Raw genomic sequence first — 23945 nt, 5'->3', positions numbered from 1 at the left:
TCTACAACTTGAATGGAGTCCACCTGTGGTAAATTCAATTGATTGGACATGATTTGGAAAGGCACACACCTGTCTATATAAGGTCCCACAGTTGACAGTGCATGTCAGAGCAAAAACCAAGCCATGAAGTCAAAGGAATTGTCCGTAGAGCTCCGAGACAGGATTGTGTCGAGACACAGATCTGGGGAAGGGTACCAAAACATCTCTGCAGTATTGAAGGTCCCCAAGAACACAGTGGCCTCCATCATTCTTAAATGGAAGAAGTTTGGAACCACCAAGACTCTTCCTAGAGCTGGCCGCCCGGCCAAACTGAACAATCAGCGGAGAAGGGCCTAGGTCAGGGACGTTACCAAGAACCCGATGGTCACTCTGACAGAGCTCCAGAGTTCCTCTGTGGATATGGGAGAACCTTCCAGAAGGACAACCATTTCTGCAGCACTCCACCAATAAGGCCTTTATGGTAGAATGGTCAGACGGAAGCCACTCCTCAGTAAAAAGCACATGACATCCTGCTTGGAGTTTACCAAAAGGTACCTAAAGGACTCTCAGATCATGAGAAACATGATTCTCTGGTCTGATGAAACCAAGATTAAACTCTTTGGCCTGAATGCCAAGCGTCACGTCTGGAGGAAACCTGCCACCATCCCTACGGTGAAGCATGGTAGTGGCAGCATCATGCTGTGGGGATGTTTTTCAGCAGCAGGGACTGGGAGACTAGTCAGGATCGAGGGAAAGATTAACAGAGAAAAATACAGAGAGATCCCTGATAACCTGCTCCAGAGCGCTCAGGACCTCAGACTGGGGCGAAGGTTCACCTTCCAACAGGACAATGACCCTAAGCACACAGCCAAGACAATGCAGGAGTGGCTTCGGGACAAGTCTCTAAATGTCGTTGTGGCCCAGCCAGAGCCCGGACTTGAACCCGATCTAACATCTCTGGAGAGACCTGAAAATAGCTGTGAAGCGATGCTCTCCATCCAACCTGACAGTGCTTGAGAGGATCTGCAGAGAAGAATGGGAGAAACTCCCCAAATACAGGTGTGCCAAGCTTGTAGCGTCATACCCAAGAAGACTCAAGGCTGTAATCGCTGCCAAAGGTGCTTCAACAAAGTACTGAGTAAAGGGTCTGAATACTTACTTAAATGTGATAATTCAGTTTTGTATTTCTGATAAATTTGCAAACATTTCTAAAAACCTGTATTTGCTTTGTCATTATGGGGTACCGTGTGTAGATTGAGGGGGGGGGAAAAACAATTTAATAAATGTTTTAATAAGGCTGTAACGTAACAAAATGTGGAAAAAGTCAAGGGGTCTGAATACTTTCCAAATGCACTGTAGTTTGTGTTTACCAGAGATGGTAATGTGAAGAACAACCTGCACCAAAGTGAGAATATGAAATAGGCCAAGGACTAGATAAAGTATTTATACCTGGAGTTTCTCCTCATTTTAGGCTGCTACTTTTAGTCTTGAAATCTTTGGTTGTTTTCTACACTCCCTCTGTTTAGCACATGGCCTTACATGTGAATCCTTAAAGAGATGGGTGGGGCTAAGGCTTAAGAAGGGTTGAACTATGCTGAAAGAAGAGCTCTCAAGTAGGTGTACCAAAACATTCAAGGGCCATTTTCTCAAAAGCAGAATTACTTTCCCATTGTTCCTCAACTGCAGTGTATGATATAGTGTATGACTACTTTTTTCCATTGTAAAAAACACTATTTGAAATGTTGCTACATAGGACCGAATCCAGGTGGTGGGTCACATATGCTTTGAGTGGTCTTTCAACATATGAAAATACACTGAGTGTACAAAACATTAGGAACACCTTCCTAATATTGAGTTGCACCCCCTTTTTGCCCTCAGAACAGCCTCAATTCATCGGGACATGGACTCTTCAAGGTGTCAAGCGTTCCATAAGGATGCTGGCCCATGTTGACTCCAATGCTTCACATAGTTGTGTGAAATTGGCTGGATGTTCTTTTGGTGGTGGACCGTTCTTGATACACACTGGAAACTGTTGAGCATGAAAAACCCAGCAGTGTTGCTGTTCTTTACACAAACCGGTGCGCCTGGCACCTACTACCATACCCAATTCAAAGGCACTTAAATATTTTGTCTTGCCCATTCACCCTCTGAATGGCGCACATACACAATCCATGTCTCAATTGTCTCGAGGCTTAAAAATCATTATTTAACCTGTCTCCTCCCCTTCATCAACACAGATTTTAAGTGGATTTGACAACTGACATCAATAAGGGATCATAGTTTTCACCTGGATTCACCTGGTCACTCTATGGAAATAGCAGGTGTTCTTAATGTTCTGTACACTCAGTATATATAGCTGTCTCTTAGTATATAGACTCCCGTTTGAATCAACTTGGTTCTGCCACTAGAGGGGTGTGTGTCCATGCAGTTGTACTGTTCATGCAGTTACATCTAGCATCACAGAGTGAGGGGGGGATTCACGCTCACTGCCCCAATTCCGTATTTTTACACTCCCAAATGACTCATATACCAAATGATCTGAGCTGTTGACTGTATTAGTAAACATCCCTTCACAGTAAACATGGTGAGATTTCTGCAAAGAGAAATGGTAACGTCACAAAAAGACATTGGATGAATTGATTGTGTTTGTGTTGGATTGCATATAACAATAGCCCGACATATCATAATTATGAACATACATGAACATGATATTAACCCTGTATGGATGTGGATTCATATTGCCTCTATTTGACATGGATGTTTATTCTCCCCCTGCTATGTTGTGATGTATTTTATAGTTCTGCTGTCCTCCTATGCCTCTTGACAGGTTGTCATTGTCATCTCTCTCCCCATCTCTCTCCCCATCTCTCTCTCTCTCCCCATCTCTCTCCCCATCTCTCTCTCTCTCTCTCTCTCCCCATCTCTCTCTCTCTCCCCATCTCTCTCTCTCTCTCTCTCTCTCTCTCTCTCTCTCTCTCTCTCTCTCCCCATCTCTCTCTCTCCCCATCTCTCTCCCCATCTCTCTCACTCTCCCCATCTCTCTCTCACTCTCCCCATCTCTCTCTCTCTCCCCATCTCTCTCACTCTCCCCATCTCTCTCTCTCTCCCCATCTCTCTCCCCATCTCTCTCACTCTCCCCATCTCTCTCCCCATCTCTCTCTCTCTCTCTCTCTCTCTCTCTCTCTCTCCCCATCTCTCTCGTACTCTCTCCCCATCTCAATAATATTAGTAGTAGTGGAAATGGGATTACCATTAACAGCGATTACAACAACAATATTAATGAGAATAACAATACATTAAAGCAATAGCAGTTGACCAGTCTCAACATGACACATTACATGGTATGAAAGGCAAAACAAAACAGGAAATATTACATTACACTTTTCACTGGCTGTCCCTCAGGTTGTGGCAGGAGGACACATATTTGGCTGCCAAAACTGCACATTTAGGCTTTTCAACCAATAAATATTTGATTTTTTTTCATAGTTTCAAATTCTTTGTACTGAATGATAATTTTGGGAAAGAGTGAGCACAGCCTGTCCTCTCTGGGCAGCCAGGTTTGCCTGTGTCGACCGGTCTCTATAGCCAGACTGTGCTCACTGGGTCTGTACCTAGTCATTGTTTTCCTCAGTTTTCTATCAGTCACAGTGGTCAGATAGTCTGCCACCATGTACTGTCTGTTTAGAGGCAAATAGCATTGAAGTTTACTTTGATTTTTTGTGGTGTCTTTCCAATAGGTGATATATTTTTCTTTTTGCTTTGTGATGATTTGGTTGGTCCAGATTTTCTGAGTGCTGTCCTGAGGCTCTGTGAGGTTGGTTTTGGTTAGTGAACTGAGCCTCAGAACCAGTTGGCTGAGGGGACTCTTCTCTTGTTTCATCTCTTGACATAGTAGAGCTGTGTGATGGAATGTTTTGGGGTCACTTGTTTTTAGATGGTTGTAAAATTTGATGGGTCTTTTTTCTATTCGAATAAGGAGGGGGTATTGGCCCAATTCTGCTCTACATGCGTTATTTTGAGTTTTTCTTTGCACTTGCAATACAGTCTTGCAAAACTCTGCATGCTGTATTTCGATTGGATGTTTGTCCCATTTGGTGAATTCAGTATTAGAGAGCAGACCCCATACTTCGCTGCCATATAGAGCAATTGGTTCTATAACTGATTGGAACATTTTGAGCCAGATTCTAATTGGAATTTCGATTTTAATATTCCTTTTAATGGCATAGAATGTTCTTCTTGCTTTGTCTCTCAGCTCATCACAGCCATGTGAAAGCTACCTGTGTTGCTGATATTTAGTCGTAGATACGTGTAATTTTTGGTGTGTTCTAATAGAACTGTGTCCTAATATAATTTATTTTTGTCATCCTGATTTCCTGACCTTTTTTGGAATATCATTATATTCGTTTTTTTTTTATTAACGGTCAGAGCCCAGGTCTGACAGAACCTGTGCAGATGATCTAGATGCTGCTGTAACCCCTCCTTCGTGGGAGACAGCAGCACCAGGTCATCTGCGTGTCTTTGTGTAGGGTGAGACCAGGTGCTGCCGATTCTTCTAATGTTTTTGCCAATTCATTAATGTAGATGTTAAATAGTGTTGGACTTATTGGGCAGCCCTGTTTCACTCCACGTCCCTGAGAGAAGTCTGTTTGTTGCCGATTTTTCTCTCTCTCTCTCTCCCCCTCTCTCTCTCACCCCATTCCTCTCTCTCTCACCCCATTTCTCTCTCTCTCCCATCTCTCTCTCCCCATCTCTCTCTCTCCCCATCTCTCTCTCTCCCCATCTCTCTCTCTCTCTCTCCCATCTCTCTCTCTCTCTCGCTCGCTCTCTCTCTCTCACCATCGCTCTCTCTCTCCCCATCTCTCTCTCTCACCATCGCTCTCTCTCTCCCCATCTCTCTCTCTCTCCCCATATCTCTCGCCATCTCACTCTCTCTCTCTCTCCCCATCTCTCTCTCCTTCTCCCCATCTCGCTCTCCCCATCTCTCTATCTATCTCTCTCTCTCCCCATCGCTCTCTACCCATCTCTCCCCATCTCTCTCTCCATCTCCCATCTCTCTCTCCCTCTCCCCATCTCTCTCTGTCCCATCTCTCTCTCCATCTCTCCCAATCTCTCTCCCCCCTCTCCCCATCTCTCACTCTCTGTCTCTATCCCAGCTGGCCCAGGGAGGGAGGGAGGGAGGGAGGAGGGAGGGAGGAGGAGGAGGAGGGAGAGAGGAGAGGGAGAGAGAGAGACCACAGCTGCTCTGCCTGTACTAGACGGCTCCATTATGGAGAGAACCTGACAGTGGAACATGAGGGGCCACTTCAGCACTGCTCATTATTCTAACAGTACCGTGTGTGTGTGTACTGCCCACACCATATCTGCTGTGTGTGAAGGAACAGCTAGGACTGCCAACAGTAATGTGGGAAATGCCTTCGCACGGATGCACACACACACGCACCTCCCCAGGGACGCGGCAACAACAAAGATGCCGAAGCCAGTTTCTATTTCACACCGATCTGTTGAGGCCAAGTCAACACTACAGTCTAAACACATGGTCTTCTGAGTGTTACTGGGTTATGTTTGTCCCATATTGTACCCTGTTCCCTATGTAGTGCACTACTATTCACCCGCCCATGGTCAGAAGTAGTGCACTATATAGGGAAGGGTATCGTTTGGGACGCAGCCCGTCTGTTAATGTCTGGAGTGTTGTGTTTTTGTTGTTAAAGGATAAAGAGTGGGAAACCAGAAAACAGTTCAAGCCTCCTCTTGAATCTTCTACCATTTATTCTCTCGTTTTAAAAGTCACTATTCCTTGGGGGAATCGGCATAGCTTCAGGCAAACTGGTTGCTGAGAAGAGCAGAGGCCAGACCTCCATGATGAGAGAGGGAACCCACAGAGAGAAGCAATTCACTAACCCAACATTTTTTATGTCGCTGCGCTTTTCCGTTTTTTTTTGTATTTCTGCCTAAAGAGGAAGTTGTGCCTTTGATTCCTGGATCCCTTTATTAGTCATGATTTTGTAAGATGTGTGTGTGTGTGCGGGCATGTGTGTGTGTATTGGTAAATTAGATAGTTCCATCCATCCTGCAGTGCCTCTGCTTCAGGGAATTGTTGTTCCTCTGAACAATTACACTGCTACTCCATCCCTACGGGGAAGCATGATGGTGGCAGCATCATGCTGTGGGGATGTTTTTCAGCGGCAGGGACTGGGAGACTAGTCAGGATCGAGGGAAAAATGAACGGAGCAAAGTACAGAGAGAACCCTTGAGATGAAAACCTGCTCCAGAGCGCTCAGGACCTCAGACTGGGGCGAAGGTTCACCTTCCAACAGGACAACGACCCTAAGCACACAGCCAAGACAACGCAGGCGTGGCTTCGGGACAAGTCTCTGAATGTCCTTGAATGGCCCAGCCAGAGCCCGGACTTGAACCCAATTGAACATCTCTGGAGAGACCTGAAAATAGCTGTGCAGCGACACTCCCCATCCAACCGGACAGTGCTTGAGAGGATCTGCAGACAAGAATGGGTGTAACTCAACAAATACAGGTGTGCCAAGCTTGTAGCATCATACCCAAGAAGACTCAAGGCTATAATCGCTGCCAAAGGTGCTTCAACAAAGTACTGAGTAAAGGGTCTGAATACTTATGTAAATGTGATAAAAACTAGTTTTTGCTTTGTTCCTATGGGACTGTGTGTAGATAGAATGTTTAGAAGAAGGCTGTAACGTAACAAAATGTGGTAAAAGTCAAGGGGTCTGAATACTTTCCGAATGCACTGTATAAACACATCAAATCAAATTGTATTTGTCATATACACGTGTTTTAGCAGATGTTATAGCGGGTGTAGCGAAATGCTTGTGGTTCTAGCTCTGGCAGTGCAGTAATATCTAACAATTACACAACATATACCCAATACACACAAAAAAGTAAGGAATGGGATTTAATAATATATACATATATGGACAAGCAATGACAGAGCGGCATGGACTAAGATACAGTAGAATATTATAGAATAGAATGCAGTATATACATATGAGATGAGTAGTGCAAGATATGTAAACATTATTAAAGTGACTAGTGTTCCATTTCTTAAAGTGGCCAGTGATTTCAATAGGCAGCAGCAGCCTCTAATGTGCTAGTGATGGCTATTTAACAGTCTGATGGCCTTGAGATAGAAGCTGTTTTTCAGTTTCTCGGCCCCAGCTTTGATGCACCTGTACTGACCTCGCCTTCTGGATGATAGCGGGGTGAACAGGCAGGGTGGTTGATGTCCTTGATGATCTTTTTGGCCTTCCTGTGACATCGGGTGCTGTAAGTGTCTTGGAGGGCGGGTAGTTTGCCCCCAGTAATGAGTTCGGCAGACCGCACCACCCTCTGGAGAGCCCTGCGGTTGCGGGCGGTGCAGTTGCCGTACCAGGCGGTGTTACAGCCCGACAGGATGCTCTCAATTGTGCATCTGTAAAAGTTTGTGAGGGTTTTAGGTGATAAGCCAAATTTCTTAAATAAACAGAACCTTGTGGAACGCCACATGTGCTATGTATTTTCTCTGAGTTATGTTCACAAACGGTGACAAACTGTCGACTGGTTAAGTAGGTCCCAAACCAATTTAGAACTGGACCGGAGAAGCCAACCACCTCTACAGTCTGTCCAGAAGGACATCAACTGTGTCGAATACAGCACTTAAATCCAATAGTACAAGGACAGAGAGCTGTTTGGCATCTGTGTTGGCTCTAAGATCATTTACCACTTTAACTAAGGCTGTGTGTGCTGTGATGGGCCTGAAAAGCAGATTGGCATTTTTTAAAGTACAGTTGGCACTTTAAAAAATCATTTAGACGTTTGAAAACCAATTTCTCCAGAATGTTTCTTAAGAGTGGAAGGTTGGAGATTGGCCGAAAATAGCTAAGAACTGAATAATCTAGATTATTTTTCTTCAGAAGGGGTTTCACCATAGCAGTGTTTAGTGCAGTGGGGAAAGTGCCTGTAAACAGGGAGTGATTTAACAATAGCTTGCACTTCTTCAGATATGCAATTACATTTTTGAAGAAGAATGTGGGGATAGCATTGAGAAGGCAGGTAGAAGGCTTACGGTTTGCATGCCCTGCCGAAGGACACTATCATGCGGAATAGGTGGTTGGAGTTCTTTTGGTCCCCAGTGGTGGTGAGTATACTGGTAGCTAGACCAAAGACTGCTGCTTATGTATCTGGTTATGCATATTTTGATCATCATTATCACTTAAAAGAAGGCAAATAACTAGTAGGAAAACCGTTTGTCGTGATTGTGATGTCGCCAGATTGACTTTAGATGCATTTTAACTTTAGCCAGCTAACTTAGATTGAGGTGACCCCACCGTATTGTAGCTAGCCAACATGAGCATGTCTCGTTTTTTGATTTTACAATCTTTGCTAGTAACAGAAATGGCAACATTGCCATCTCTCTAGAGTAAATTTGACGACGACATAGTATGGCAAAAGTTGTTTCCTACTAATTATTTGCCTACTTTTAGCATTGCCGTCGAATTTACATGCCACTCTTTATGTGTAATTTAGACAGAAACAGTCACATTAGCCTCTGAGGTGCAGCCCGTGGCTAGGGCACAAATAACTAACTAGAAGCAACAAACTCAAACCAACCCAGGGCCACAGCGGAACACAGTTGGTTGTAACAGCATTACCGGACTGAATCTTATCCAATCTGGAGCCAGTCAGTCTACATCTGTAAAGCATAGAATTAGCTTCCCAAATGAGATTACGTTTTTTACTCGAGCTATGTTTATAATTGAGGGACGATGACAATCGTCGACCCTGTTTTTCTGTTAGAAAAAGTGCACGGTTGAGTGCCAGACTGATCCCCTGGTCATGAACAGATGCCTGGACCTACCAAAGGTGGGCAGGGGTATCATGCACCCCAGAAATCTGAGGGGGCACAAAGTACGTGAGGATGGCTGGGGCGTAGTTTGGAGGGGGGGCTAGGCCCCCTGTCCGTAAATTGGAGAAATGTGAATTTTTCAAACACCCGAAACAGCTTTTTCCTGCGATATCGAGCCTTAATCATTATCCTTAATTCTATGGAAAATATATATAATTTATTTATATCTAAGTATACCTCTTGAGCTGTCTATATCCTCCTGACTGGTGGTTATTTGTTTAAATAAACTAAATATACTTATTTGCATCTCTGCAAAAATGTGGGTAAAAGATTTAAAGTAATGTGAGACTTATTCGGTACATTTAGTTATTGCTTGCTTTTCTAAAGTCTACCAACCTTGCCAGCAGGCTTGCCAGCTAAGACAGTTCGATAAGATAGCTACTCTAACTTTGATTGATAGCCTGAAATGGCTTCTTGGTAGTTATGAGTTTGGGAAATGGGTTCCCTATCTGGGCTAGCTAAAACCAACTTCATAAAATTGCTATGTGGCTAGCAGTATTACAGAGCAATAACATTTTTTTATTTGATTTATGAATGTATTATTATATATATTTTTAAACAGGATAAATCTGAGTGGGCACGTGCCCCCAATGGGCATGACGGCAATCAGATTGGTTTAGCTACCTAAAAAAAAAAAAAATCCTTCACTGTTCACTTGCTTGTCAGGCAAGACCTCAGAATAAAAGTGTGCCATGCGACAAAAGTACCTTTGTGACATTTGTAACGTTGTTGCCAGAGTCTCCCTCAACTCCTATGAAAAGGACACACCATTATGAGTCCTCTGATAGCGACCCGAGTTACTGCCCTGATGACACAGACGGCTTCATCAACAACGACAGGTAATGTCATTTGAAAAGTTGTATTCAAAACTACCCGGATTGATAAACTAGTAGGCTAATTCCCCAGCCAAGCAGATACAACTAGCAGAGTCATTTTGGTTGTGAAGTGCATTAGCAAAAAGCTTTGTCCTTTCTTTAGAACAAATTGCAGTTTACCACTTGGCTGTCTGTTATCTCACCCTGTCACAGGCCCCTCCCAGTCAACACCGCCTCCATAAGATTGCCTGCTGCGGTTGTCCGAGAGATGTTCAGTTTGCAGTCGAACATGCAGCATAGAGAAGACCAGCAAGGGGGCCCTCATCAGCATCATGCAGACATGCCCTCGCTGTGAGCATTCCCTATGAATGGAACAAACAGTCAGCCGCATGTTGGCAAGTATCCGGCCAGCAACCTTCACCTGTCAGCGGCAACAGCTTTCACAGGCTCCTCATTTGTACAAATACAGAAGGTAAACCCACTTCATTACTTTGATACATTTTATAACCCAATTGTGAAACATAATTTATGTAATACGGACATTATTTGTTGCTTATTTTATACTTCTTAGATGCATATAATGTCCAGGGCATAACCTATCCTGGTGGTACCGGTTTTGAAATCACATTTTATGAAATCTGAAGTGATATAGAAAGGTGAACACAGTGATCAGGTTGGTTCCACCAGGCTAATCATAACCACTATTGATAATGTAATCAGTGCTCTGTCTGTCTGTCTGTGTGTGTGTTTGTGTGTGACCGACCAGTATCTTTTGATTAGGTGCCAGGAGCTGATCTACACTGCAATGCCCATCAATGGGTCGCTGGCAAAGACCTCACCTCCAGCCTCACCTCTTGCCCGCTCATCATCGGTCGTCGATGGGGAGAACAGAATTAGGTAGGTTTAGTCTGACCTGTTCAAACTTCAACATAGTGTATGTTTATGTGTCAGATGTCACATATCACTAACTGCCATTGGTAATAGAACAGTGACTGTGTGTATGTGTTCACAGATGCAGAGAGACCTGGCACGCAACACATCCACAATGAGGTGTTAACTAATAATACTGTACAGCACTAATGCCCAGTAATAACAACACCCTTTTCATTCCATGTGTCACTGATGATCTCTGCCTCAACTCTGCCTATTTCTACAGATGGACTGGAGATGTTTTTGCCAGACGGCAGCCTCAGTCGTTTGATGTGGAGACCATAATTGGGTGGGTTTTATCTGACCTGTTCAAACTTCAACATAGCACCTGTTTGTGTGTCAGATATCACCTATCTCTTAACTGCCATTGGTAATAGAACAGTGACTGTGTGTGTGTGTGTTCACAGATGCATCGATGTAGTCAGCACTTGGAGACTTGCAAGATGATGTGATGAAGTCCAGACTGACAGACGGGCTTGATACTGATGTCTCTGAATTGAGACACCTGGGCCCAGTTGCATAAAACAACGGAGAGACTTAGCACTCGGCATAACATTTTTAATAGACAACTTCTACTTGTATTGTCTTTTTTTTAAATTATTGAGTTGAATTGTATCAGTCAATATGGGGAGGGAGAAACCCTGTGTATTCTGCACCAGGATCAGGGAACTCCTGTTGTATACGGGACACAACACAGGAAGGTATGACCACTCTGACATGTTACCATGTTAACCCCATTACCACCAGACAAAATGCCGATAGGTACAGTATCTGTATCGGCTGGGAAAGACAATGAAATGTGAAAGGTTCACATTGTTTATATTATCAGAACACTGCTTCTATGGTGTTATGTAAAGGGTTGTTAATTCTACATGGACCTGTTACTACATTTTGAAAGTTATTAAAACACTTCGTTTAGAATATCTACATAAATTCAGCAATTGCATTCTTCTCATATTAATCTGTAGGCTACTGACCTATTCAAAGCTTCCTCCGGCATCTCACCATCCATCTGTCTGTAGTTATTGAACTCAACCTGCAGGAGGTTTGTTTGTTGTGATTGAGTCGGGGGGGAAACAGCTGCGGGCAAGGTTCTGACAGATGGGTGTGTCTTGGTGGTGGCAAGGACATACCCAAGAAACACCCACATCAAACCACACCCCCAAGCCAACTCACATTTGGCTTCTGTCAGGCCGCCAGCATTTCTTGAGGAGCAAGACTAAAAACGAGGCCAAATCAGCAGGTGCAGTTCCCCTTTTAAAGGGTTGGTAGTATAAACGTAACCACATATAATATATGGATTTGCATTAGTATACGCAGCAAAAGTCCCAATGCAAAGTTACACCTCACTTTTCTATTTATCAAGTATTTACATAAAACCAATCAGAATTCAAAAGAATTTGACCGGTGGAAATATGTCCTTTGGTCTGGAGTCCAAATTTGACACCGTAAAGCATGGAGGAGGAGGTGTTATGGTGTGTGTGTGCTTTGCTGGTGACACTGTCTGTGATTGATTTAGAATTCAAGGCACACTTAACCAGCATGGCTACCACAGCATTCTGCAGCGATACACCATCCCATCTGGTTTGGGCTTAGTGGGACTATCATTTGTTTTTCAACAGGACAATGACCCAACACACCTCCAGGCTGTGTAAGGGCTATTTTACCAAGAAGGAGAGTGATGGAGTGCTGCATCAGATGACCTGGCCTCCACAATCCCCCGACCTCAACCCAATTGTGATGGTTTGGGATGAGTTGGACCGCAGAGTGAAGGAAAAGCAGCCAACAAGTGCTCAGCATATGTGGGAACTCCTTCAAGACTGTTGGAAAAGCATTCCAGGTGAAGCTGGTTGAGAGAATGCCAAGAGTGTGCAAAGCTGTCATCAAGGCAAAGGGTGGCTATTTGAAGAATCTCAAATATAAAATATATTTTAATTTGTTTAACACTTTTTTGGTTACTACATGATTCCATATGTGTTTTTTCATAGTTTTGATGTCTTCACAATTATTCTACAATGTAGAAAATAGCCAAAATAAAGAAAACCCCTTGAAAGAGTAGGTGTGTCCAAACCTTTGACTGTTACAGTATGTAAATTGTAAAGTATTTTGTCTGTAATGTCTTTTTAGTCATGTGTCGGACCCCAGTAAGATTAGCTGTTGCCATTGGCATCGGCTTCATACTCGACACAGAGACATAAAAATGGTATCCATGAGTTCATCTGACTCTGGGGAACTAGAAAAAGGGACGCATTGCCAACATCCCAAAGTATCCCTATAAAGTAAACCAAAGTTTTGGAAATACATAATGCCATCTAACCAGTTATCAAATAATGTTACAGGTATATGCAGTTGTCTTAGCCAGCTAAAGTTAGTTATTTTAGCCTGCTAACTATCCTAGCTAGCCTAGCCAGCTAACTAGCCTAGCCAGCTAACTAGCCTAGCTAGCCAGCCACCACAGTCGACATACTGTAGCTAAGTAGTAAGCCAGAGAACAACACCAACTAGTCTAGCACAGGTAGAAACCCACAGAACACACAAAAAAAAGCCAGCAGATGCAGTATAAAGTAGAGAGAGCAGAGACTTACAGATTGACGGCTGAGTTAGCTACCAAAGAAGAGCCAAGAAGAGGTACTTCAGAGAGAGAGAGGCCGTTTCAAGTTTTATCACGTGCACAAGTACAGTGAAATGCCTTTCTTGCAAGCGCTAAAACCAAGAATTCAGTAATCAATATCAATGGTAATGAGATATCAGATATAAAGCTATAAGAAATTAGTTTGTTTGGGCCCTGAAGATGACAAGTTATCATATTTTGCCATTGTAGTGCTGTTCTACTGCATTTCCTATGCAGTCAATAGTATCTATCTGTATAACAGAGATCATTACTGTGTCATGTCTGGAAGATGAACCAGTGGTGTAATTTGGATGAACCAGTTGTTACGTTAGATGGGCATTGCAGTTGTTAGATATAAATGTTTTAAAAAAAATTAGTCATTTAGCAGACGCTCTTATCCAGAGCGACTTACAGTTAGTGAGTGCATACATTTTTATTTTTTATTTTTTCATACTGGCCCCCCGTGGGAATCGAACCCACAACCCTGGCGTTGCAAAAGCCATGCTCTACCAACTGAGCTACATCCCTGCCGGCCATTCCCTCCCCTACCCTGGACGCGGCCCAGCGGCTGGCTACGACAGAGCCTGGATTCGAAGCAGGATCTATAGTGAGTGGCACAGCTAGCACTGCGATGCAGTGCCTTAGACCACTGCGCCACATGTGAAAACATGTTTTTAGACATTTTTGCAAAAGTATTGAAAATGAAATACAGAAATTTTAATTTACATAGGTATTCACACCCGAGTCAATACATGTTAGAATCACCTTTGGCAGCGATTACAGCTGTAAGTCTTTCTGGGTAAGTCTTTAAAACCATTGCACACCTGGATTGTACAATATTTACACATTATTCTTTAAAAAATTATTCTAGCTCTGTCAAGTTGGTTGTTGATCATTGCTAGACAGCCATTTTCAAGTCTTGCCATAGATTTAAGCCAATTTAAATCAAAACTAACAAGGCAAATTAATGTCGTCTTGATAAGCAACTCTGGTGTATATTTGGCCTTGTGTTTTAGGTATATATTTAGATATGCTGTGGTAATTTAGATAAACCAGGTATGTTAGAAATGATGGGGTAAGTTAGTGTGTTTTACACACCTTGTGGGGACCAAACAACTGATTCTCATTCAAAATCCTATTTTCCCTAACCCTAAACCTAACCCTGACCTTAACCCCTAACCCTAACTCCTAACCCTGAACCTAAAGCCTAAAAATCACATTTTTCCTAGTAAAACCAAAAACACACACACACACACAAAGGACCTTCCAACACCATATGAATCATATCGACGTAAGGACTCTGCTCCTGTAGATCACAGTATTGATTTCAGCCAGGAAGTAGCAGAGAGTACATTTAACTACTACACAAGCTCATATATTTTGTCAATATCGACTCCTGTACCACCGTAGTATCGTCCAGAGACAACTCCACTAGCAAACTACTTAGAAATACAGCAATGTATTGGGCAATGCATTCTAAGTTGAACGCTAGTTTGGACAATGGAACAAGGCCTGGGTCAATGGGCGACAGTGGCTTCACCGTTCAGAATGTTACTTGTAGAGTACGGCATTAACGTCTCTTGAATAAGTATAACAATACATGAACATTCATATCGTACTATTCAATGCCAGGTCAGCATCACTTAGTTACAACTTTGATAGTTAGGCTTGTAAGTTATTGTATAGTTTTGAAAGTTATGACTGTATGGAAGACTATATTTACAGTTACATTGAGGTGGTCCTCTGTAGCTCAATTGGTAGAGCACGGCGCTTGTAACGCCAGGGTAGTGGGTTCGATCCCCGGGACCACCCATACGTAAAAATGTATGCGCACATGACTGTAAGTCGCTTTGGATAAAAGCGTCTGCTAAAAAGCATGTTATTATTATTATTATTATATTGTAGTCATTTCGCAGACGCTCTTATCCAGAGCAACTTACAGTTAGTGAGTGCATACATTTTTCATACTATATGACAGGGAGCTGCACGTGAAATTGATTGAAAGATAATTTTCTGCAAAACTTTAGAACTCAGAAGAACTGAGGACTATTTGTGTTTAACGGAGACTCTAATCAGGACGGAGAAGACAAGTCCGGAGAACAGGAGACGGGTCCCACTGCATTAAAGAGCAGGAAGCATGAGTTTTTACAAACTAAAGTAACAACGCAGTGTGGTCAGGGACTTTAGTAACTTTGTTGTAGTCACGATAATAACTTGTCATCTTTTGGGGCCCACACAAACTAACTTCTTATGACTTCATATCTGATATCTCTGTTCTTATACACTGCTCAAAAAAAATTAAGGGAACACTTAAACAACACAATGTAACTCCAAGTCAATCACACTTCTGTGAAATCAAACTGTCCACTTAGGAAGCAACACTGATTGACAATAAATTTCACATGCTGTTGTGCAAATGGAATAGACAACAGGCGGAAATAATAGGCAATTAGCAAGACACCCCCAATAAAGGAGTGGTTCTGCAGGTGGTGATCACAGACCACTTCTCAGTTCCTATGCTTCCTGGTTGATGTTTTGGTCACTTTTGAATGCTGGCGGTGCTTTCAATCTAGTGGTAGCATGAGACGGAGTCTACAACCCACACAAGTGGCTCAGGTAGTGCAGCTCATCCAGGATGGCACATCAAATCGAGCTGTGGCAAGAAGGTTTGCTGTGTCTGTCAGCGTAGTGTCCAGAGCATGGAGGCGCTACCAGGAGACAGGCCAGTACATCAGGAGACGTGGAGGAGGCCGTAGGAGGGCAACAACCCAGCAGCAGGACCGCTACCTCCGCCTTTGTGCAAGGAGGAGCAGGAGGAGCACTGCCAGAGCCCTGCAAAATGACCTCCAGCAGGCCACAAATGTGCATGTGTCTGCTCAAACGGTCAGAAACAGACTCCATGAGGGTGGTATGAGGGCCCGACGTCCACAGGTGGGGGTTGTGCTTACAGCCCAACACCATGCAGGACGTTTGGCATTTGCCAGAGAACACCAAGATTGGCAAATTCGCCACTGGCGCCCTGTGCTCTTCACAGATGAAAGCAGGTTCACACTGAGCACGTGACAGACGTGACAGAGTCTGGAGACGCCGTGGAGAACGTTCTGCTGCCTGCAACATCCTCCAGCATGACCGGTTTGGCGGTGGGTCAGTCATGGTGTGGGGTGGCATTTCTTTGGGGGCCCTCCATGTGCTCGCCAGAGGTAGCCTGACTGCCATTAGGTACCGAGATGAGATCCTCAGACCCCTTGTGAGACCATATGCTGGTGCGGTTGGCCCTGGGTTCCTCCTAATGCAAGACAATGCTAGACCTCATGTGGCTGGAGTGTGTCAGCAGTTCCTGCAAGAGGAAGGCATTGATGCTATGGACTGGCCCGCCCGTTCCCCAGACCTGAATCCAATTGAGCACATCTGGGACATCATGTCTCGCTCCATCCACCAACGCCACGTTGCACAACAGACTGTCAAGGAGTTGGTGGATGCTTTAGTCCAGGTCTAGGAGAAGATCCCTCAGGAGACCATCCGCCACCTCATCAGGAGCATGACCAGGCGTTGTAGGGAGGTCATACAGGCACGTGGAGGCCACACACACTACTGAGCCTAATTTTGACTTGTTTTAAGGACATTACATCAAAGTTGGATCAGCCTGTAGTGTGGTTTTCCACTTTAATTTTGAGTGTGACTCCAAATCCAGACCTCCATGGGTTGATCAATTTGATTTCCATTGATAATTTTTGTGTGATTTTGTTGTCAGCACATTCAACTATGTAAAGAAAAAAAGTATTTCATAAGATTATTTCATTCATTCAGATCTAGGATGTGTTATTTTAGTGTTCCCTTTATTTTTTTGAGCAGTGTATTTACAGCTAGAGTTGGAAGCAGGAACGTTCCAACCGCACATTTCTCATGTTTCTATCATCTCACATCTTAGAGACTCACAATGATCCGACCTCCATATTTAAAGCGGAGCGAGTTTTGAGAAATGTGTCACTGCCAGCTAGCGCTCCCTATGGTCACACACACACACCAGAGGACTAAATCTGTGTCCCAAATAGCACCCTGTTCCCTATATAGTGCACTACTTTTGACCAGAGCTCTATGGGCCCTTGTCAAATGTAGCGCACTAAATAGGGGAATAAGGTGCTGTTTGGGACGCAGATAAAAACTGGAGCCAGCTGGAGTGCCATCAAAGAGGTTAGGATCATAAGAAAACAGACATGGAGAGGAGAGGTGCTGCTCTGAGCTGAGAGATACACACAGTGATATGGACTTCGGCAAACAGTCTCAAATATTGATGCCTCTTGGCCTCTCGGAGAAGTTTAATCACCAGATTGGAATGCAAATTATATGAAGCCTGTAGCAACTAACTGTAGAGCTGCTGGAGTAACTAGTCCTAACTGTAGAGCTGCTGGAGTAACTAGTCTACCGGTAGAGCTGCTGGAGTAACTAGTCTACCGGTAGAGCTGCTGGAGTAACTAGTCTACCGGTAGAGCTGCTGGAGTAACTAGTCTACCGGTAGAGCTGCTGGAGTAACTAGTCTAACTATAGAGCTGCTGGAGTAACTAGTCTAACTATAGAGCTGCTGGAGTAACTAGTCCTAACTGTAGAGCTGCTGGAGTAACTAGTCTACCGGTAGAGCTGCTGGAGTAACTAGTCCTAACTGTAGAGCTGCTGGAGTAACTAGTCTAACTGTAGAGCTGCTGGAGTAACTAGTCCTAACTGTAGAGCTGCTGGAGTAACTAGTCTAACTGTAGAGCTGCTGGAGTAACTAGTCCTAACTGTAGAGCTGCTGGAGTAACTAGTCTAACTGTAGAGCTGCTGGAGTAACTAGTCTACCGGTAGAGCTGCTGGAGTAACTAGTCCTAACTGTAGAGCTGCTGGAGTAACTAGTCCTAACTGTAGAGCTGCTGGAGTAACTAGTCTAACTGTAGAGCTGCTGGAGTAACTAGTCCTAACTGTAGAGCTGCTGGAGTAACTAGTCCTAACTGTAGAGCTGCTGGAGTAACTAGTCCTAACTGTAGAGCTGCTGGAGTAACTAGTCTAACTGTAGAGCTGCTGGAGTAACTAGTCTAACTGTAGAGCTGCTGGAGTAACTAGTCTACCGGTAGAGCTGCTGGAGTAACTAGTCCTAACTGTAGAGCTGCTGGAGTAACTAGTCTAACTGTAGAGCTGCTGGAGTAACTAGTCCTAACTGTAGAGCTGCTGGAGTAACTAGTCCTAACTGTAGAGCTGCTGGAGTAACTAGTCCTAACTGTAGAGCTGCTGGAGTAACTAGTCCTAACTGTAGAGCTGCTGGAGTAACTAGTCTAACTGTAGAGCTGCTGGAGTAACTAGTCCTAACTGTAGAGCTGCTGGAGTAACTAGTCTAACTGTACAGCTGCTGGAGTAACTAGTCCTAACTGTAGAGCTGCTGGAGTAACTAGTCCTAACTGTAGAGCTGCTGGAGTAACTAGTCCTAACTGTAGAGCTGCTGGAGTAACTAGTCTAACTGTAGAGCTGCTGGAGTAACTAGTCTAACTGTAGAGCTGCTGGAGTAACTAGTCCTAACTGTAGAGCTGCTGGAGTAACTAGTCCTAACTGTAGAGCTGCTGGAGTAACTAGTCTAACTGTAGAGCTGCTGGAGTAACTAGTCCTAACTGTAGAGCTGCTGGAGTAACTAGTCTAACTGTAGAGCTGCTGGAGTAACTAGTCTAACTGTAGAGCTGCTGGAGTAACTAGTCCTAACTGTAGAGCTGCTGGAGTAACTAGTCCTAACTGTAGAGCTGCTGGAGTAACTAGTCCTAACTATAGAGCTGCTGGAGTAACTAGTCTACCGGTAGAGCTGCTGGAGTAACTAGTCTAACTGTAGAGCTGCTGGAGTAACTAGTCCTAACTGTAGAGCTGCTGGAGTAACTAGTCCTAACTGTAGAGCTGCTGGAGTAACTAGTCCTAACTGTAGAGCTGCTGGAGTAACTAGTCCTAAATGTAGAGCTGCTGGAGTAACTAGTCCTAACTGTAGAGCTGCTGGAGTAACTAGTCCTAACTATAGAGCTGCTGGAGTAACTAGTCTACCGGTAGAGCTGCTGGAGTAACTAGTCTAACTGTAGAGCTGCTGGAGTAACTAGTCCTAACTGTAGAGCTGCTGGAGTAACTAGTCCTAACTGTAGAGCTGCTGGAGTAACTAGTCCTAACTGTAGAGCTGCTGGAGTAACTAGTCCTAACTGTAGAGCTGCTGGAGTAACTAGTCCTAAATGTAGAGCTGCTGGAGTAACTAGTCCTAACTGTAGAGCTGCTGGAGTAACTAGTCTAACTATAGAGCTGCTGGAGTAACTAGTCTAACTGTAGAGCTGCTGGAGTAACTAGTCTACCGGTAGAGCTGCTGGAGTAACTAGTCTAACTGTAGAGCTGCTGGAGTAACTAGTCCTAACTATAGAGCTGCTGGAGTAACTAGTCTAACTGTAGAGCTGCTGGAGTAACTAGTCCTAACTGTAGAGCTGCTGGAGTAACTAGTCTTAACTGTAGAGCTGCTGGAGTAACTAGTCTAACTGTAGAGCTGCTGGAGTAACTAGTCTAACTGTAGAGCTGCTGGAGTAACTAGTCTAACTGTAGAGCTGCTGGAGTAACTAGTCCTAACTATAGAGCTGCTGGAGTAACTAGTCCTAACTATAGAGCTGCTGGAGTAACTAGTCCTAACTGTAGAGCTGCTGGAGTAACTAGTCTAACTGTAGAGCTGCTGGAGTAACTAGTCTAACTGTAGAGCTGCTGGAGTAACTAGTCTAACTGTAGAGCTGCTGGAGTAATAGTCCTAACTGTAGAGCTGCTGGAGTAACTAGTCTACCTGTATAGCTGCTGGAGTAACTAGTCTAACTATAGAGCTGCTGGAGTAACTAGTCTACCTGTAGAGCTGCTGGAGTAACTAGTCTAACTATAGAGCTGCTGGAGTAACTAGTCTACCTGTAGAGCTGCTGGAGTAACTAGTCTACCTTTTGGTGAAGGAGGTGGTCAAAGTAGTTCCCTGGGAGCAAAGGAACAGAGGGCTATATTCGCCCTACTTCCTGGTGCCCAAAAAGACAGGGGGGAATGAGGCCAATATTGGATTTACGCATTCTCAACGAGAGCGTAGCCAAACGGCCCTTGCCGAATGCTAATGACAAAACGTTTACCGGAGTGTTTCCAGAGGGGAGACTTTTGTACGAGCATAGACCTAAAGGACGCGTACTTTCATGTGCCGGTACAGCCGCGTCACAGGAAGTTTCTGCCTTTCGCCTTTCAAGGGGTGGCGTACGAGTTTGCAAGGATGCCATTTCGGGTACGCCCTGGCACCTCGCACGTTTTCAAAATGTGTGGAGGCGGCAATTGAACCGTTGCGTCGTCAGGGAATAAGGCTACTAGCCTACCTAGATGACCTACTGGTTCTCGCCCCGTCAGCAGAGCTGGTCGATCACACACACGACACAGACAGTGATTAAAATTAAATTAAAATTAAAAATTAAAATTCATCTCACGCATCTGGGGTTCGCTGTGAATTGGAAAAAGAGCGCGCCCTGGCTCAGTCATCAAATTGTTGTCGTATCGTGTCAATGCTGGTAATTATTGCTGTCAAACAAAGGAGTCCGCTCATACTGAACCTTGATCATAAGTTTTATTCATATCACAAGATTTCAGCATGAGCTTACAGGTGTCAAGATCACCCGGAGAACGGCATCCCCCGAATTGCAATGGCCGCTCTAACCTCTTCTTCGCTTTTTACCCAGTATATATAATCTTCCCAAGATGTGGGTGGCTCCCTCTACTGTCCAATCCCCTGTCTACAACACACACTTCCTGTCTGTTGTATGTGGCGTTACACTAAAACATTCCCTCTTGATACTAAAATAAACATCCTCAAAGGTTCCACTTAAACCCATTAAGAAAGTCATAATCTTAATACACTACATATCCCCCCTTCGAGACGAACTAAAAGTCTCGAAAACAAACAGAATAGGATTATGACAAGTAACAATTTATCTTGAGTATCTTTAACATTAAACCAAAAAAACATTCTTCTCTAGAGTGTAAATACCTTTCTATGAACTATGAACAAATGTTTATGGAGTGTGAATACATTACTATGAAATATGAACAAATCTTTATGGAGTGTGAATACATTACTATGAAATATGAACAAATCTTTATGGAGTGTGAGAGCGAAAAACTGTCTGGCAACCTTCGTTCCAAAAATCCATCCATCAATCAAGACAGTAAAATTCTCTCACGGTCCCTCTGCCCCAGGCAACCACCTAGGTACTCCCGATGAATTCATAAATCTTTATCAATGCATTTAAAACTATGATGCAATTAAATACACATGTAAGGCCCAGCAAACAAAATACTATCCAAAATGTCCACTCTAAGGCTGGTCAACCCATCGGACCCTACAGTGAATCTCTCCCTGCCTAGACTCCCTGTCCCTAAGCATTCACGAAATAAACAAAAACATCTAAGATCCCCACATGTATCCAATAACATCAAATATCATTCTACAAAAATTTATACCTAAGAATATGACACACATTATGTATTACACATGCAAATATGTCTATATTTCATTGCAGACACTGGAATGTAGTTCACTACACTTCATCTCCCCCGTAGTCTCCTCTTCCAATGCATCGTTGATGATGGAATCGGAATCTTTCCACACCTTCCTTGTTCCATCTCCTCCAGTCATTCTCCTTTCATATTGTCCCTTCATATTGTCCTTGTTTGAGTATTTCAATCTCTACATATTCCCCCAAATGCTTCTGGAAGAAAAGAAAAGACCAAACAGTATCTTTTGAAAAACAACATTTTCAAATCAAAACATTAATATCAACTAAGAATATAACAATGATATATAAATGATGTATGAATCACATCATCCTATTTCCCCCCTTTGATTCATAACATCATACTAAAATCACACTAATATTGGAAAAAAATAAAAATAAATGATCAAATAATCAAAAAGGATATTTATCCATCAATCCAGTCCCACTTGTCCATCTTCATCCAGATCAGGAACAGTCAACAACGGCATCTGAGTGTTGTCTCCAGGCATCACAACTCCAACCTATCTCAATATCATAGCTTTCTCAAAGTTCAGTAACAAATTACAAAAGAAAATCATCACACCCAGTGCTATCAAAACTGCCATTAAAATCTAATCCATCACTGCTCCCACTGGACCTAACTGATCTTGCAACCAAGTCTTCGCTGACCATCCAGCTCCTTCAGATCTACCAAACGCATCCCTTATATTCTTCAATGCAACTATAACCCCAGTGATATTATCTGAACTATCTGGAATCAAAGTATAGCTAATATTATCAATATGATCTGCCAAAAATGTTACACCATACCATGGAAAAATCCCCCCTTCTCTCTTAGACTTATCCTCCAATGATAGGCTTCAAGACTATGAAATGTCGCCATGTCTCTTTTCACCCTACTTCCAAACCTAGATTCAGATTTATCTGTGTCCGGTGCTACCCCTCTTTTAATGGTAGAAACCTCATATGGAAGCTTCAACGTTGACATGTAACAACATCCTGTCCATCCATAGGGTAAGAATATATACGCTTTATCACCACAAACCCTCCAAATATCTCTAAAATTCCCAATAGTCACATTGTCAGGCAAAAGCTAATCTTTCACCATCAAAGTCCTGTTCTTCTTACTAACTGGAATATAAAAAGTAACATTATATTTCTCATTACTACCCTTAAGGTCATGCTTACCCAAAGTCATCATATAATCATCACAATCTGATATTCCCATTAACATACCCCTTACATCATATGTTTTATTAGAACAAAAACAACTTTTAGCCCTCACTGGTTTCACCTCCAATGCATCAGGGTTCGCTGTTACCTGATTTTCCTTCCCATCTAACAAATTCACATAGGGTAATTAATTTAACCAAGAACACTTAAACCTAGGCTTAAACAAATGTTTTGACAATTACATTATTTTATCTGTTCTGGAATTCTCAACAGACATGGACCCTCAAGATTCCTCACTGATCTTACAGAATGAGCTAGCTGCTGGAACCAAAGATTCCTACCTGCCCATCCATCTTTAATTTTCACAACAGAAGAATCAAACCCATATGCCTTCCATTTAGTTTCTCTCTTCCCTAACGAGCGGTACTGATCAGATACCTCTCCTTGTCTGTCATTAAAATCAAAGACCTCATCCTGTACCTCCATGATAGTATCCTTCACTATTTCAGATGAATCTATATTGTTCTCTACCACTATCTGCTCTCCTATTTTAACTCTATCCTTACTACCATTGACAGCACTCTCCATCCGTACCATAAACTCCTGAGTCACTCTTGCTACATCCTTTAATTTCAGAAAAGTTGTTGTTGGTGTCGGTGTCATACTTCCTACATTTGTTATTGCTGTCGTACCATTAATCCCTTCCAAAGTTACCATTAAAGTAGTTGATTTAGTTGATGTATTAACACCCTTAACTACTTCTAGTGGGAACGCTACCGATATCCTCTGTGTATTATTTACTGTTGGAGTGGCTACTGTAATATACTTCTCCTGAACTCCTTCGGTGACTGTGGAAGCTTTAACAGACTTCAACTCTTCCATTATAAGCGTCACTTTACGAATTACATAGCCTTTTAACCAATCATTCTTAACCGGAACAAATTTTAATGCTTGCACTAGATAAGTACACATATATTCTC

At 43.3% G+C, this 23945-nt stretch overlaps 1 long non-coding RNA gene across 1 annotated transcript; it reads left to right on the top strand.

Annotated features, from left to right (window-relative positions):
* Nucleotides 1–10478: 10478 nt before the first annotated feature.
* LOC121575771 lies at nucleotides 10479–11258 on the top strand. The gene is made up of 4 exons (XR_006002378.1): nucleotides 10479–10602; nucleotides 10718–10755; nucleotides 10862–10924; nucleotides 11043–11258. It is a non-coding gene; the product is annotated as an uncharacterized LOC121575771 (long non-coding RNA).
* Nucleotides 11259–23945: the final 12687 nt, after the last annotated feature.

This window comes from Coregonus clupeaformis, chromosome 10, assembly GCF_020615455.1.
Source record: "Coregonus clupeaformis isolate EN_2021a chromosome 10, ASM2061545v1, whole genome shotgun sequence".
NCBI classification, from domain to species: Eukaryota; Metazoa; Chordata; class Actinopteri; order Salmoniformes; family Salmonidae; genus Coregonus; species Coregonus clupeaformis.
This window is presented reverse-complemented; position numbering and strand designations above follow the sequence as displayed.